Source organism: Lissotriton helveticus, chromosome 5_2 (assembly GCF_964261635.1).
Source record: "Lissotriton helveticus chromosome 5_2, aLisHel1.1, whole genome shotgun sequence".
NCBI classification, from domain to species: domain Eukaryota; kingdom Metazoa; phylum Chordata; class Amphibia; order Caudata; family Salamandridae; genus Lissotriton; species Lissotriton helveticus.
The window spans coordinates 6,954,251-6,968,923 of NC_136066.1; the positions used below are offsets into that span (position 1 = coordinate 6,954,251).

Here is a 14,673-nt window from a genome sequence, read left to right on the forward strand (position 1 = left end):
AAGGGAGTGTAAAGATAACAGGACTGTGAAAAAGAGGTTGAGGACAAGAGACAAAAGGTCAGACAAGGGAGATAAAAGCAAGGATGCAGGAGCAAAAGTAGACAAAGGAATACAAGATAATACAAAAAGAGTACAGGAGAAAAAAAGATGTCGGGAAAGAAACAAAATGAAAGAAGGAGATAAAGGGGAACAGAAAACAAGAAAAGGGCGGATCAGTGAAAATAGGAGTGTAGAATAAAAAGAGAAAAAGTGACAGAAGATAATACCAGAAGGAAGAGACCAATGCAGAAAGAAATGGGCAAGAAGAATGAATGATGGCTAAAGGGAGAAACAAGGGAACAATGTAGAGCAGGGAAATATCACAAGGAGAACACATGGTTAAAGAGGAGGGGTCAATGAATATAATAAAGGAGATCAAAGGAATTAAGACACGTGATTGCAGGGATGAGAGGGGGAAAGCACAAGAGAGGGAACAAAACAAAAGAGGAGGGAAAGCAGAAAACTGAAAAAAGGGGAATACAGATGAAAAAAAGAAGACGTGTAAAGCAATTAGGAAAACATTGATACAAAAGTAAAAGTTAAAAAGAAGAAGCAAGTGAGCAAGGAACAGAAAACGTGTTTTAAAACAAATCACCAATCCATTATGATGTACTTTAGAAAAAAACATTTTTTACACTGTACTTTCATCAGCCACACCCCAATCAGATAGAAAACGCAAGGAGGTTAGAGATGAAGTAAGGTAAATAATAGATTAATTAGTAAGGTAGAAAGAAAGCAGTCATCAAGAGGAGCCGGTGCTTGGAGTCTAGGATTGGTGGGCCAGAGTGAGGTCGAGTACAAGTTACTCATCACAGTCACAATACTACTCAAACCGCTCGTCCACGCTCTTGTGCTTGTGGACAGCTTTTGAAGCAAAGGTCTGTTGCTTTCACAATAAGGAGTTGAGCCACTGCATGGGTCACGTGCCACCTGCCTCTGCAAGTGTCTTCGGACTTCAAAGCTCCACTCCTCACTCCTACCCCAGGCCAGAAGCAGCAAAAAAAAGGCAGAAGTTGGAGTGTGGGATGCAAGAAGTGAACCAGACGGAAGGCTACCAGTACAAGTGTCACAAGACAGAGACTTGCACTCACCAGTAGGTCACGCCCACCCTCAAGTAAGGTTTCATCAAGCAGTGTTTCTCTTGAGAGCTTATTTCCACCAAGTATCATGTTTGCAGAAGGCATGTAAAGAGAGGATATTCAGAGGAAGGGTGCTCCGAGAGACTAAAAGGTGCCTTGGCTGTGAGGGCGTACACATGATCATTCAAAGAGGGAGGGTACATCAAGTCGGCTGCAGATTTATTTTGAAGCTGGTACATAAGTAAGGAGGCTGCACTGGTGACATATGGTAAGTCTGGTCAATCGTGCACTCGGAAGGAAAAGACCACAACATATTTTCCAAGGATAAGCTAAAAAGCATCACGTTTTCCAAAGACTCTTTCGCTGGGTAGAAGGCTACCTGACATCCACGGGATGCTGCTGTTCGGAGTCGGGGCCAGTCGCCTTGTGAGTGATGAGCTAGACTGTGGAGTCTAGCTCATCACTCACAAGGCGACTACATTTAGAATTTAACCCCTTCCGCGTAGATCCTGTATGTGGAAGTTTGTCTGTCTGAGTGCTATGACCTCCAGCTAAGAGACAGATGTTTTACGAGGGCTGATTTCCAGCGTTCAACAACTAATGCATTGAGATGAAAAAAGTGGGCATGTTGTACTTCGGCCATCTTCTCAGATAGCGATAGGAGAAAACTGTAAATGCCCAGAAAAAAAAACAAAGAGCCAAAATATTTACAAGGAGCACCTAATCCTGAGCCAAGTTAGAATGAGAACTTTAAAGGGGCCAGAGTAGCTTTAAATCTGAACTTTGAAGATTTGGTAGAAAGGGATACTGGAGGGTTTGGAATCTCGATACGTATATGAAGGCTGAGCACGGCTGTGCCCTTAACCGGATGTCTAGAGGATGAGTCAGACCTGTTGTGAATCCGAAGAAACTTTATGATGAAGCAGGACCACAGTCAGTATGGATCCGAGATGGTGACCCACATAGGTGAGATAGTGGCTTACAAAATCCAATTCCCCTTGCCTAGTATATTCACCTCCTTCCACAGAGCGCATGCTTTGGTGAAAGCTCAGCTTTGGTGTAATAATAGTAGACATATATCTTGCAGCATGCTTTGCTGTAATAGTGGACTAGTGCCTCATAGAATGCTTCAGTGTAAGAACGGTGGACCTGTAGCTCGCATTGTGCTTTGCAGTAATAATAGAGGACCTGCAGCTCATAGAATGCTTCGGTGTAAGTACGGTGGACCTGCAGCTCATAAAATGCTTCGGTGTAAGAACGGTGGACCTGCAGCTCATAGAATGCTTCGGTGTAAGAACGGTGGACCTGCAGCTCGCATTGTGCTTCGCAGTAATAATAGAGGACTTGCAGCTCACAGAATGCCTTGGTGTAAGAACGGTGGACCTGCAGCTCACAGAATGCCTTGGTGTAAGAACGGTGGACCTGCAGCTCATAGAATGCTTCGGTGTAAGAACGATGGGCCTGCAGCTCATAGAATGCTTCGGTGTAAGAACGATGGACCTGCAGCTCATAGAATGCTTCGGTGTAAGAACGGTGGACCTGCAGCTCATAAAATGCTTCGGTGTAATAACGGTGGACCTGCAGCTCATAGAATGCTTCGGTGTAAGAACGGTGGACCTGCAGCTCATAGAATGCTTCGGTGTAAGAACGGTGGACCTGCAGCTCATAGAATGCTTCGGTGTAAGAACGGTGGACCTGCAGCTCGCATTGTGCTTCGCAGTAATAATAGAGGACTTGCAGCTCACAGAATGCCTTGGTGTAAGAACGGTGGACCTGCAGCTCACAGAATGCCTTGGTGTAAGAACGGTGGACCTGTAGCTCGCATTGCGTTTCGCAGTAATAATAGAGGACTTGCAGCTCATAGAATGCTTCGGTGTAAGAACGGTGGACCTGCAGCTCATAGAATGCTTCGGTGTAAGAACGATGGACCTGCAGCTCATAGAATGCTTCGGTGTAAGAACGATGGGCCTGCAGCTCATAGATTGCTTCGGTGTAAGAACGGTGGACCTGCAGCTCACAGAATGCCTTGGTGTAAGAACGGAGGACCTGCAGCTCACAGAATGCCTTGGTGTAAGAACGGTGGACCTGTAGCTCGTATTGTGTTTCTCAGTAATAATAGAGGACTTGCAGCTCATAGAATGCTTCGGTGTAAGAACGATGGACCTGTAGCTCATAGAATGCTTCGGTGTAAGAACGATGGGCCTGTAGCTCGCATTGTGCGTACCAGTGATAATAGAGGGCCTGCAGCTCATAGAATGCTTCGGTGTAAGAACGGTGGACCTGCAGCTCACAGAATGCCTTGGTGTAAGAACGGTGGACCTGCAGCTCACAGAATGCCTTGGTGTAAGAACGGTGGACCTGTAGCTCGCATTGTGCGTAGCAGTGATAATAGAGGGCCTGCAGCTCATAGAATGCTTCGGTGTAAGAACGGTGGACCTGCAGCTCACAGAATGCCTTGGTGTAAGAACGGTGGACCTGCAGCTCACAGAATGCCTTGGTGTAAGAACGGTGGACCTGTAGCTCGCATTGTGCGTAGCACTGATAATAGAGGACCTGCAGCTCATAGAATGCTTTTAGAATGCTTTGGTGTAAGAACGGTGGACTTGTAGCTCGCATTGTGCGTACCAGTGATAATAGAGGGCCTGCAACTCATAGAATGCTTCGGTGTAAGAACGGTGGACCTGCAGCTCATAGAATGCTTCGGTGTAAGAACGATGGACCTGCAGCTCATAGAATGCTTCGGTGTAAGAACGGTGGACCTGTAGCTCGCATTGTGTTTCGCAGTAATAATAGAGGACCTGCAGCTCATAGAATGCTTTTAGAATGCTTTGGTGTAAGAACGGTGGACCTGTAGCTCGCATTGTGCGTACCAGTGATAATAGAGGGCCTGCAACTCATAGAATGCTTCGGTGTAAGAACGGTGGACCTGCAGCTCATAGAATGCTTCGGTGTAAGAACGATGGACCTGCAGCTCATAGAATGCTTCGGTGTAAGAACGGTGGACCTGTAGTTCGCATTGTGTTTCGCAGTAATAATAGAGGACTTGCAGCTCATAGAATGCTTCGGTGTAAGAACGGTGGACCTGCAGCTCATAGAATGCTTCGGTGTAAGAACGGTGGACCTGTAGCTCGCATTGTGTTTCGCAGTAATAATAGAGGACTTGCAGCTCATAGAATGCTTCGGTGTAAGAACGGTGGACCTGCAGCTCATAGAATGCTTCGGTGTAAGAACGATGGGCCTGTAGCTCGCATTGTGCGTACCAGTGATAGTAGAGGGCCTGCAGCTCATAGAATGCTTCGGTGTAAGAACGGTGGACCTGCAGCTCACAGAATGCCTTGGTGTAAGAACGGTGGACCTGCAGCTCACAGAATGCCTTGGTGTAAGAACGGTGGACCTGTAGCTCGCATTGTGCGTAGCAGTGATAATAGAGGGCCTGCAGCTCATAGAATGCTTCGGTGTAAGAACGGTGGACCTGCAGCTCACAGAATGCCTTGGTGTAAGAACGGTGGACCTGCAGCTCACAGAATGCCTTGGTGTAAGAACGGTGGACCTGTAGCTCGCATTGTGCGTAGCAGTGATAATAGAGGACCTGCAGCTCATAGAATGCTTTTAGAATGCTTTGGTGTAAGAACGGTGGACTTGTAGCTCGCATTGTGCGTACCAGTGATAATAGAGGGCCTGCAACTCATAGAATGCTTCGGTGTAAGAACGGTGGACCTGCAGCTCATAGAATGCTTCGGTGTAAGAACGATGGACCTGCAGCTCATAGAATGCTTCGGTGTAAGAACGGTGGACCTGTAGCTCGCATTGTGTTTCGCAGTAATAATAGAGGACCTGCAGCTCATAGAATGCTTTTAGAATGCTTTGGTGTAAGAACGGTGGACCTGTAGCTCGCATTGTGCGTACCAGTGATAATAGAGGGCCTGCAACTCATAGAATGCTTCGGTGTAAGAACGGTGGACCTGCAGCTCATAGAATGCTTCGGTGTAAGAACGATGGACCTGCAGCTCATAGAATGCTTCGGTGTAAGAACGGTGGACCTGTAGTTCGCATTGTGTTTCGCAGTAATAATAGAGGACTTGCAGCTCATAGAATGCTTCGGTGTAAGAACGGTGGACCTGCAGCTCATAGAATGCTTCGGTGTAAGAACGGTGGACCTGTAGCTCGCATTGTGTTTCGCAGTAATAATAGAGGACTTGCAGCTCATAGAATGCTTCGGTGTAAGAACGGTGGACCTGCAGCTCATAGAATGCTTCGGTGTAAGAACGGTGGACCTGTAGCTCGCATTGTGTTTCGCAGTAATAATAGAGGACTTGCAGCTCATAGAATGCTTCGGTGTAAGAACGGTGGACCTGTCGCTCGCATTGTGCGTACCAGTGATAATAGAGGGCCTGCAGCTCATAGAATGCTTCGGTGTAAGAACGATGGACCTGCAGCTCATAGAATGCTTCGGTGTAAGAACGGTGGACCTGTAGCTCGCATTGTGTTTCGCAGTAATAATAGAGGACTTGCAGCTCATAGAATGCTTCGGTGTAAGAACGATGGACCTGTAGCTCGCATTGTGCGTACCAGTGATAATAGAGGGCCTGCAGCTCATAGAATGCTTCGGTGTAAGAACGGTGGACCTGCAGCTCACAGAATGCCTTGGTGTAAGAACGGTGGACCTGCAGCTCACAGAATGCCTTGGTGTAAGAACGGTGGACCTGTAGCTCACATTGTGTTTCGCAGTAATAATAGAGGACTTGCAGCTCATAGAATGCTTCGGTGTAAGAACGATGGGCCTGCAGCTCATAGAATGCTTCGGTGTAAGAACGGTGGACCTGCAGCTCATAGAATGCTTCGGGTGTAAGAACGGTGGACCTGCAGCTCATAGAATGCTTCGGGTGTAAGAACGGTGGACCTGCAGCTCATAGAATGCTTCGGTGTAAGAACGGTGGACCTGCAGCTCATAGAATGCTTCGGTGTAAGAACGGTGGACCTGCAGCTCATAGAATGCTTCGGTGTAAGAACGGAGGACCTGCAGCTCATAGAATGCTTCGGTGTAAGAACGATGGGCCTGCAGCTCATAGAATGCTTCGGTGTAAGAAGGGTGGACCTGCAGCTCATAGAATGCTTCGGTGTAAGAACGGTGGACCTGTAGCTCGCATTGTGCTTCGCAGTAATAATAGAGGGCCTGCAGCTCATAGAATGCTTTGGTGTAAGAACGGTGGACCTGTAGCTCGTATTTGTGCTTCGCAGTAATAACAGAGGACTTGCAGCTCATAGAATGCTTCGGTGTAAGAACGATGGGCCTGCAGCTCATAGAATGCTTCGGTGTAAGAACGGTGGACCTGTAGCTCGTATTTGTGCATCGCAGTAATAACAGAGGACTTGCAGCTCATAGAATGCTTCGGTGTAAGAACGATGGGCCTGCAGCTCATAGAATGCTTCGGTGTAAGAACGGTGGACCTGCAGCTCGCATTGTGCTTCTCAGTAATAATAGAGGACTAGTGCCTCATAGAATGCTTCGGTGTAAGAACGATGGGCCTGTAGCTCGCATTGTGCGTACCAGTGATAATAGAGGGCCTGCAGCTCATAGAATGCTTCGGTGTAAGAACGGTGGACCTGCAGCTCATAGAATGCTTCGGTGTAAGAACGGTGGACCTGCAGCTCATAGAATGCTTCGGTGTAAGAACGGTGGACCTGCAGCTCGCATTGTGCTTCGCAGTAATAATAGAGGACTTGCAGCTCACAGAATGCCTTGGTGTAAGAACGGTGGACCTGCAGCTCACAGAATGCCTTGGTGTAAGATTGGTGGACCTGTAGCTCGCATTGCGTTTCGCAGTAATAATAGAGGACTTGCAGCTCATAGAATGCTTCGGTGTAAGAACGGTGGACCTGCAGCTCATAGAATGCTTCGGTGTAAGAACGATGGACCTGCAGCTCATAGAATGCTTCGGTGTAAGAACGATGGGCCTGCAGCTCATAGATTGCTTCAGTGTAAGAACGGTGGACCTGCAGCTCACAGAATGCCTTGGTGTAAGAACGGAGGACCTGCAGCTCACAGAATGCCTTGGTGTAAGAACGGTGGACCTGTAGCTCGTATTGTGTTTCTCAGTAATAATAGAGGACTTGCAGCTCATAGAATGCTTCGGTGTAAGAACGATGGACCTGTAGCTCATAGAATGCTTCGGTGTAAGAACGATGGGCCTGTAGCTCGCATTGTGCGTACCAGTGATAATAGAGGGCCTGCAGCTCATAGAATGCTTCGGTGTAAGAACGGTGGACCTGCAGCTCACAGAATGCCTTGGTGTAAGAACGGTGGACCTGCAGCTCACAGAATGCCTTGGTGTAAGAACGGTGGACCTGTAGCTCGCATTGTGCGTAGCAGTGATAATAGAGGGCCTGCAGCTCATAGAATGCTTCGGTGTAAGAACGGTGGACCTGCAGCTCACAGAATGCCTTGGTGTAAGAACGGTGGACCTGCAGCTCACAGAATGCCTTGGTGTAAGAACGGTGGACCTGTAGCTCGCATTGTGCGTAGCAGTGATAATAGAGGACCTGCAGCTCATAGAATGCTTTTAGAATGCTTTGGTGTAAGAACGGTGGACTTGTAGCTCGCATTGTGCGTACCAGTGATAATAGAGGGCCTGCAACTCATAGAATGCTTCGGTGTAAGAACGGTGGACCTGCAGCTCATAGAATGCTTCGGTGTAAGAACGATGGACCTGCAGCTCATAGAATGCTTCGGTGTAAGAACGGTGGACCTGTAGCTCGCATTGTGTTTCGCAGTAATAATAGAGGACCTGCAGCTCATAGAATGCTTTTAGAATGCTTTGGTGTAAGAACGGTGGACCTGTAGCTCGCATTGTGCATACCAGTGATAATAGAGGGCCTGCAACTCATAGAATGCTTCGGTGTAAGAACGGTGGACCTGCAGCTCATAGAATGCTTCGGTGTAAGAACGATGGACCTGCAGCTCATAGAATGCTTCGGTGTAAGAACGGTGGACCTGTAGTTCGCATTGTGTTTCGCAGTAATAATAGAGGACTTGCAGCTCATAGAATGCTTCGGTGTAAGAACGGTGGACCTGCAGCTCATAGAATGCTTCGGTGTAAGAACGGTGGACCTGTAGCTCGCATTGTGTTTCGCAGTAATAATAGAGGACTTGCAGCTCATAGAATGCTTCGGTGTAAGAACGGTGGACCTGCAGCTCATAGAATGCTTCGGTGTAAGAACGATGGGCCTGTAGCTCGCATTGTGCGTACCAGTGATAATAGAGGGCCTGCAGCTCATAGAATGCTTCGGCGTAAGAACGGTGGACCTGCAGCTCACAGAATGCCTTGGTGTAAGAACGGTGGACCTGCAGCTCACAGAATGCCTTGGTGTAAGAACGGTGGACCTGTAGCTCGCATTGTGCGTAGCAGTGATAATAGAGGGCCTGCAGCTCATAGAATGCTTCGGTGTAAGAACGGTGGACCTGCAGCTCACAGAATGCCTTGGTGTAAGAACGGTGGACCTGCAGCTCACAGAATGCCTTGGTGTAAGAACGGTGGACCTGTAGCTCGCATTGTGCGTAGCAGTGATAATAGAGGACCTGCAGCTCATAGAATGCTTTTAGAATGCTTTGGTGTAAGAACGGTGGACTTGTAGCTCGCATTGTGCGTACCAGTGATAATAGAGGGCCTGCAACTCATAGAATGCTTCGGTGTAAGAACGGTGGACCTGCAGCTCATAGAATGCTTCGGTGCAAGAACGATGGACCTGCAGCTCATAGAATGCTTCGGTGTAAGAACGGTGGACCTGCAGCTCACAGAATGCCTTGGTGTAAGAACGGTGGACCTGTAGCTCGCATTGTGCGTAGCAGTGATAATAGAGGGCCTGCAGCTCATAGAATGCTTCGGTGTAAGAACGGTGGACCTGCAGCTCACAGAATGCCTTGGTGTAAGAACGGTGGACCTGCAGCTCACAGAATGCCTTGGTGTAAGAACGGTGGACCTGTAGCTCGCATTGTGCGTAGCAGTGATAATAGAGGACCTGCAGCTCATAGAATGCTTTTAGAATGCTTTGGTGTAAGAACGGTGGACTTGTAGCTCGCATTGTGCGTACCAGTGATAATAGAGGGCCTGCAACTCATAGAATGCTTCGGTGTAAGAACGGTGGACCTGCAGCTCATAGAATGCTTCGGTGTAAGAACGATGGACCTGCAGCTCATAGAATGCTTCGGTGTAAGAACGGTGGACCTGTAGCTCGCATTGTGTTTCGCAGTAATAATAGAGGACCTGCAGCTCATAGAATGCTTTTAGAATGCTTTGGTGTAAGAACGGTGGACCTGTAGCTCGCATTGTGCGTACCAGTGATAATAGAGGGCCTGCAACTCATAGAATGCTTCGGTGTAAGAACGGTGGACCTGCAGCTCATAGAATGCTTCGGTGTAAGAACGATGGACCTGCAGCTCATAGAATGCTTCGGTGTAAGAACGGTGGACCTGTAGTTCGCATTGTGTTTCGCAGTAATAATAGAGGACTTGCAGCTCATAGAATGCTTCGGTGTAAGAACGGTGGACCTGCAGCTCATAGAATGCTTCGGTGTAAGAACGGTGGACCTGTAGCTCGCATTGTGTTTCGCAGTAATAATAGAGGACTTGCAGCTCATAGAATGCTTCGGTGTAAGAACGGTGGACCTGCAGCTCATAGAATGCTTCGGTGTAAGAACGGTGGACCTGTAGCTCGCATTGTGTTTCGCAGTAATAATAGAGGACTTGCAGCTCATAGAATGCTTCGGTGTAAGAACGGTGGACCTGTCGCTCGCATTGTGCGTACCAGTGATAATAGAGGGCCTGCAGCTCATAGAATGCTTCGGTGTAAGAACGATGGACCTGCAGCTCATAGAATGCTTCGGTGTAAGAACGGTGGACCTGTAGCTCGCATTGTGTTTCGCAGTAATAATAGAGGACTTGCAGCTCATAGAATGCTTCGGTGTAAGAACGATGGACCTGTAGCTCGCATTGTGCGTACCAGTGATAATAGAGGGCCTGCAGCTCATAGAATGCTTCGGTGTAAGAACGGTGGACCTGCAGCTCACAGAATGCCTTGGTGTAAGAACGGTGGACCTGCAGCTCACAGAATGCCTTGGTGTAAGAACGGTGGACCTGTAGCTCACATTGTGTTTCGCAGTAATAATAGAGGACTTGCAGCTCATAGAATGCTTCGGTGTAAGAACGATGGGCCTGCAGCTCATAGAATGCTTCGGTGTAAGAACGGTGGACCTGCAGCTCATAGAATGCTTCGGGTGTAAGAACGGTGGACCTGCAGCTCATAGAATGCTTCGGGTGTAAGAACGGTGGACCTGCAGCTCATAGAATGCTTCGGTGTAAGAACGGTGGACCTGCAGCTCATAGAATGCTTCGGTGTAAGAACGGTGGACCTGCAGCTCATAGAATGCTTCGGTGTAAGAACGGAGGACCTGCAGCTCATAGAATGCTTCGGTGTAAGAACGATGGGCCTGCAGCTCATAGAATGCTTCGGTGTAAGAAGGGTGGACCTGCAGCTCATAGAATGCTTCGGTGTAAGAACGGTGGACCTGTAGCTCGCATTGTGCTTCGCAGTAATAATAGAGGGCCTGCAGCTCATAGAATGCTTTGGTGTAAGAACGGTGGACCTGTAGCTCGTATTTGTGCTTCGCAGTAATAACAGAGGACTTGCAGCTCATAGAATGCTTCGGTGTAAGAACGATGGGCCTGCAGCTCATAGAATGCTTCGGTGTAAGAACGGTGGACCTGTAGCTCGTATTTGTGCATCGCAGTAATAACAGAGGACTTGCAGCTCATAGAATGCTTCGGTGTAAGAACGATGGGCCTGCAGCTCATAGAATGCTTCGGTGTAAGAACGGTGGACCTGCAGCTCGCATTGTGCTTCTCAGTAATAATAGAGGACTAGTGCCTCATAGAATGCTTCGGTGTAAGAACGATGGGCCTGTAGCTCGCATTGTGCGTACCAGTGATAATAGAGGGCCTGCAGCTCATAGAATGCTTCGGTGTAAGAACGGTGGACCTGCAGCTCATAGAATGCTTCGGTGTAAGAACGGTGGACCTGCAGCTCATAGAATGCTTCGGTGTAAGAACGGTGGACCTGCAGCTCGCATTGTGCTTCGCAGTAATAATAGAGGACTTGCAGCTCACAGAATGCCTTGGTGTAAGAACGGTGGACCTGCAGCTCACAGAATGCCTTGGTGTAAGATTGGTGGACCTGTAGCTCGCATTGCGTTTCGCAGTAATAATAGAGGACTTGCAGCTCATAGAATGCTTCGGTGTAAGAACGGTGGACCTGCAGCTCATAGAATGCTTCGGTGTAAGAACGATGGACCTGCAGCTCATAGAATGCTTCGGTGTAAGAACGATGGGCCTGCAGCTCATAGATTGCTTCGGTGTAAGAACGGTGGACCTGCAGCTCACAGAATGCCTTGGTGTAAGAACGGAGGACCTGTAGCTCGTATTGTGTTTCTCAGTAATAATAGAGGACTTGCAGCTCATAGAATGCTTCGGTGTAAGAACGATGGACCTGTAGCTCATAGAATGCTTCGGTGTAAGAACGATGGGCCTGTAGCTCGCATTGTGCGTACCAGTGATAATAGAGGGCCTGCAGCTCATAGAATGCTTCGGTGTAAGAACGGTGGACCTGCAGCTCACAGAATGCCTTGGTGTAAGAACGGTGGACCTGCAGCTCACAGAATGCCTTGGTGTAAGAACGGTGGACCTGTAGCTCGCATTGTGCGTAGCAGTGATAATAGAGGGCCTGCAGCTCATAGAATGCTTCGGTGTAAGAACGGTGGACCTGCAGCTCACAGAATGCCTTGGTGTAAGAACGGTGGACCTGCAGCTCACAGAATGCCTTGGTGTAAGAACGGTGGACCTGTAGCTCGCATTGTGTTTCGCAGTAATAATAGAGGACCTGCAGCTCATAGAATGCTTTTAGAATGCTTTGGTGTAAGAACGGTGGACCTGTAGCTCGCATTGTGCATACCAGTGATAATAGAGGGCCTGCAACTCATAGAATGCTTCGGTGTAAGAACGGTGGACCTGCAGCTCATAGAATGCTTCGGTGTAAGAACGATGGACCTGCAGCTCATAGAATGCTTCGGTGTAAGAACGGTGGACCTGTAGTTCGCATTGTGTTTCGCAGTAATAATAGAGGACTTGCAGCTCATAGAATGCTTCGGTGTAAGAACGGTGGACCTGCAGCTCATAGAATGCTTCGGTGTAAGAACGGTGGACCTGTAGCTCGCATTGTGTTTCGCAGTAATAATAGAGGACTTGCAGCTCATAGAATGCTTCGGTGTAAGAACGGTGGACCTGCAGCTCATAGAATGCTTCGGTGTAAGAACGATGGGCCTGTAGCTCGCATTGTGCGTACCAGTGATAATAGAGGGCCTGCAGCTCATAGAATGCTTCGGTGTAAGAACGGTGGACCGGCAGCTCACAGAATGCCTTGGTGTAAGAACGGTGGACCTGCAGCTCACAGAATGCCTTGGTGTAAGAACGGTGGACCTGTAGCTCGCATTGTGCGTAGCAGTGATAATAGAGGGCCTGCAGCTCATAGAATGCTTCGGTGTAAGAACGGTGGACCTGCAGCTCACAGAATGCCTTGGTGTAAGAACGGTGGACCTGCAGCTCACAGAATGCCTTGGTGTAAGAACGGTGGACCTGTAGCTCGCATTGTGCGTAGCAGTGATAATAGAGGACCTGCAGCTCATAGAATGCTTTTAGAATGCTTTGGTGTAAGAACGGTGGACTTGTAGCTCGCATTGTGCGTACCAGTGATAATAGAGGGCCTGCAACTCATAGAATGCTTCGGTGTAAGAACGGTGGACCTGCAGCTCATAGAATGCTTCGGTGTAAGAACGATGGACCTGCAGCTCATAGAATGCTTCGGTGTAAGAACGGTGGACCTGCAGCTCACAGAATGCCTTGGTGTAAGAACGGTGGACCTGTAGCTCGCATTGTGCGTAGCAGTGATAATAGAGGGCCTGCAGCTCATAGAATGCTTCGGTGTAAGAACGGTGGACCTGCAGCTCACAGAATGCCTTGGTGTAAGAACGGTGGACCTGCAGCTCACAGAATGCCTTGGTGTAAGAACGGTGGACCTGTAGCTCGCATTGTGCGTAGCAGTGATAATAGAGGACCTGCAGCTCATAGAATGCTTTTAGAATGCTTTGGTGTAAGAACGGTGGACTTGTAGCTCGCATTGTGCGTACCAGTGATAATAGAGGGCCTGCAACTCATAGAATGCTTCGGTGTAAGAACGGTGGACCTGCAGCTCATAGAATGCTTCGGTGTAAGAACGATGGACCTGCAGCTCATAGAATGCTTCGGTGTAAGAACGGTGGACCTGTAGCTCGCATTGTGTTTCGCAGTAATAATAGAGGACCTGCAGCTCATAGAATGCTTTTAGAATGCTTTGGTATAAGAACGGTGGACCTGTAGCTCGCATTGTGCATACCAGTGATAATAGAGGGCCTGCAACTCATAGAATGCTTCGGTGTAAGAACGGTGGACCTGCAGCTCATAGAATGCTTCGGTGTAAGAACGATGGACCTGCAGCTCATAGAATGCTTCGGTGTAAGAACGGTGGACCTGTAGTTCGCATTGTGTTTCGCAGTAATAATAGAGGACTTGCAGCTCATAGAATGCTTCGGTGTAAGAACGGTGGACCTGCAGCTCATAGAATGCTTCGGTGTAAGAACGGTGGACCTGTAGCTCGCATTGTGTTTCGCAGTAATAATAGAGGACTTGCAGCTCATAGAATGCTTCGGTGTAAGAACGGTGGACCTGCAGCTCATAGAATGCTTCGGTGTAAGAACGATGGGCCTGTAGCTCGCATTGTGCGTACCAGTGATAATAGAGGGCCTGCAGCTCATAGAATGCTTCGGTGTAAGAACGGTGGACCTGCAGCTCACAGAATGCCTTGGTGTAAGAACGGTGGACCTGCAGCTCACAGAATGCCTTGGTGTAAGAACGGTGGACCTGTAGCTCGCATTGTGCGTAGCAGTGATAATAGAGGGCCTGCAGCTCATAGAATGCTTCGGTGTAAGAACGGTGGACCTGCAGCTCACAGAATGCCTTGGTGTAAGAACGGTGGACCTGCAGCTCACAGAATGCCTTGGTGTAAGAACGGTGGACCTGTAGCTCGCATTGTGCGTAGCAGTGATAATAGAGGACCTGCAGCTCATAGAATGCTTTTAGAATGCTTTGGTGTAAGAACGGTGGACTTGTAGCTCGCATTGTGCGTACCAGTGATAATAGAGGGCCTGCAACTCATAGAATGCTTCGGTGTAAGAACGGTGGACCTGCAGCTCATAGAATGCTTCGGTGTAAGAACGATGGACCTGCAGCTCATAGAATGCTTCGGTGTAAAAACGGTGGACCTGTAGCTCGCATTGTGTTTCGCAGTAATAATAGAGGACCTGCAGCTCATAGAATGCTTTTAGAATGCTTTGGTGTAAGAACGGTGGACCTGTAGCTCGCATTGTGCGTACCAGTGATAATAGAGGGCCTGCAACTCATAGAATGCTTCGGTAT

The 14,673-nt window shown here is 48.5% G+C and overlaps 1 protein-coding gene across 4 annotated transcripts in view; it reads right to left on the reverse strand.

Moving 5' to 3' along the window:
• The window catches only part of GOLGA2 (golgin A2), a 355,961-nt gene that overhangs the window by 246,514 nt on the left and 94,774 nt on the right, over positions 1-14,673 (reverse strand). The gene's annotated exons all lie outside the window — the stretch shown is intronic.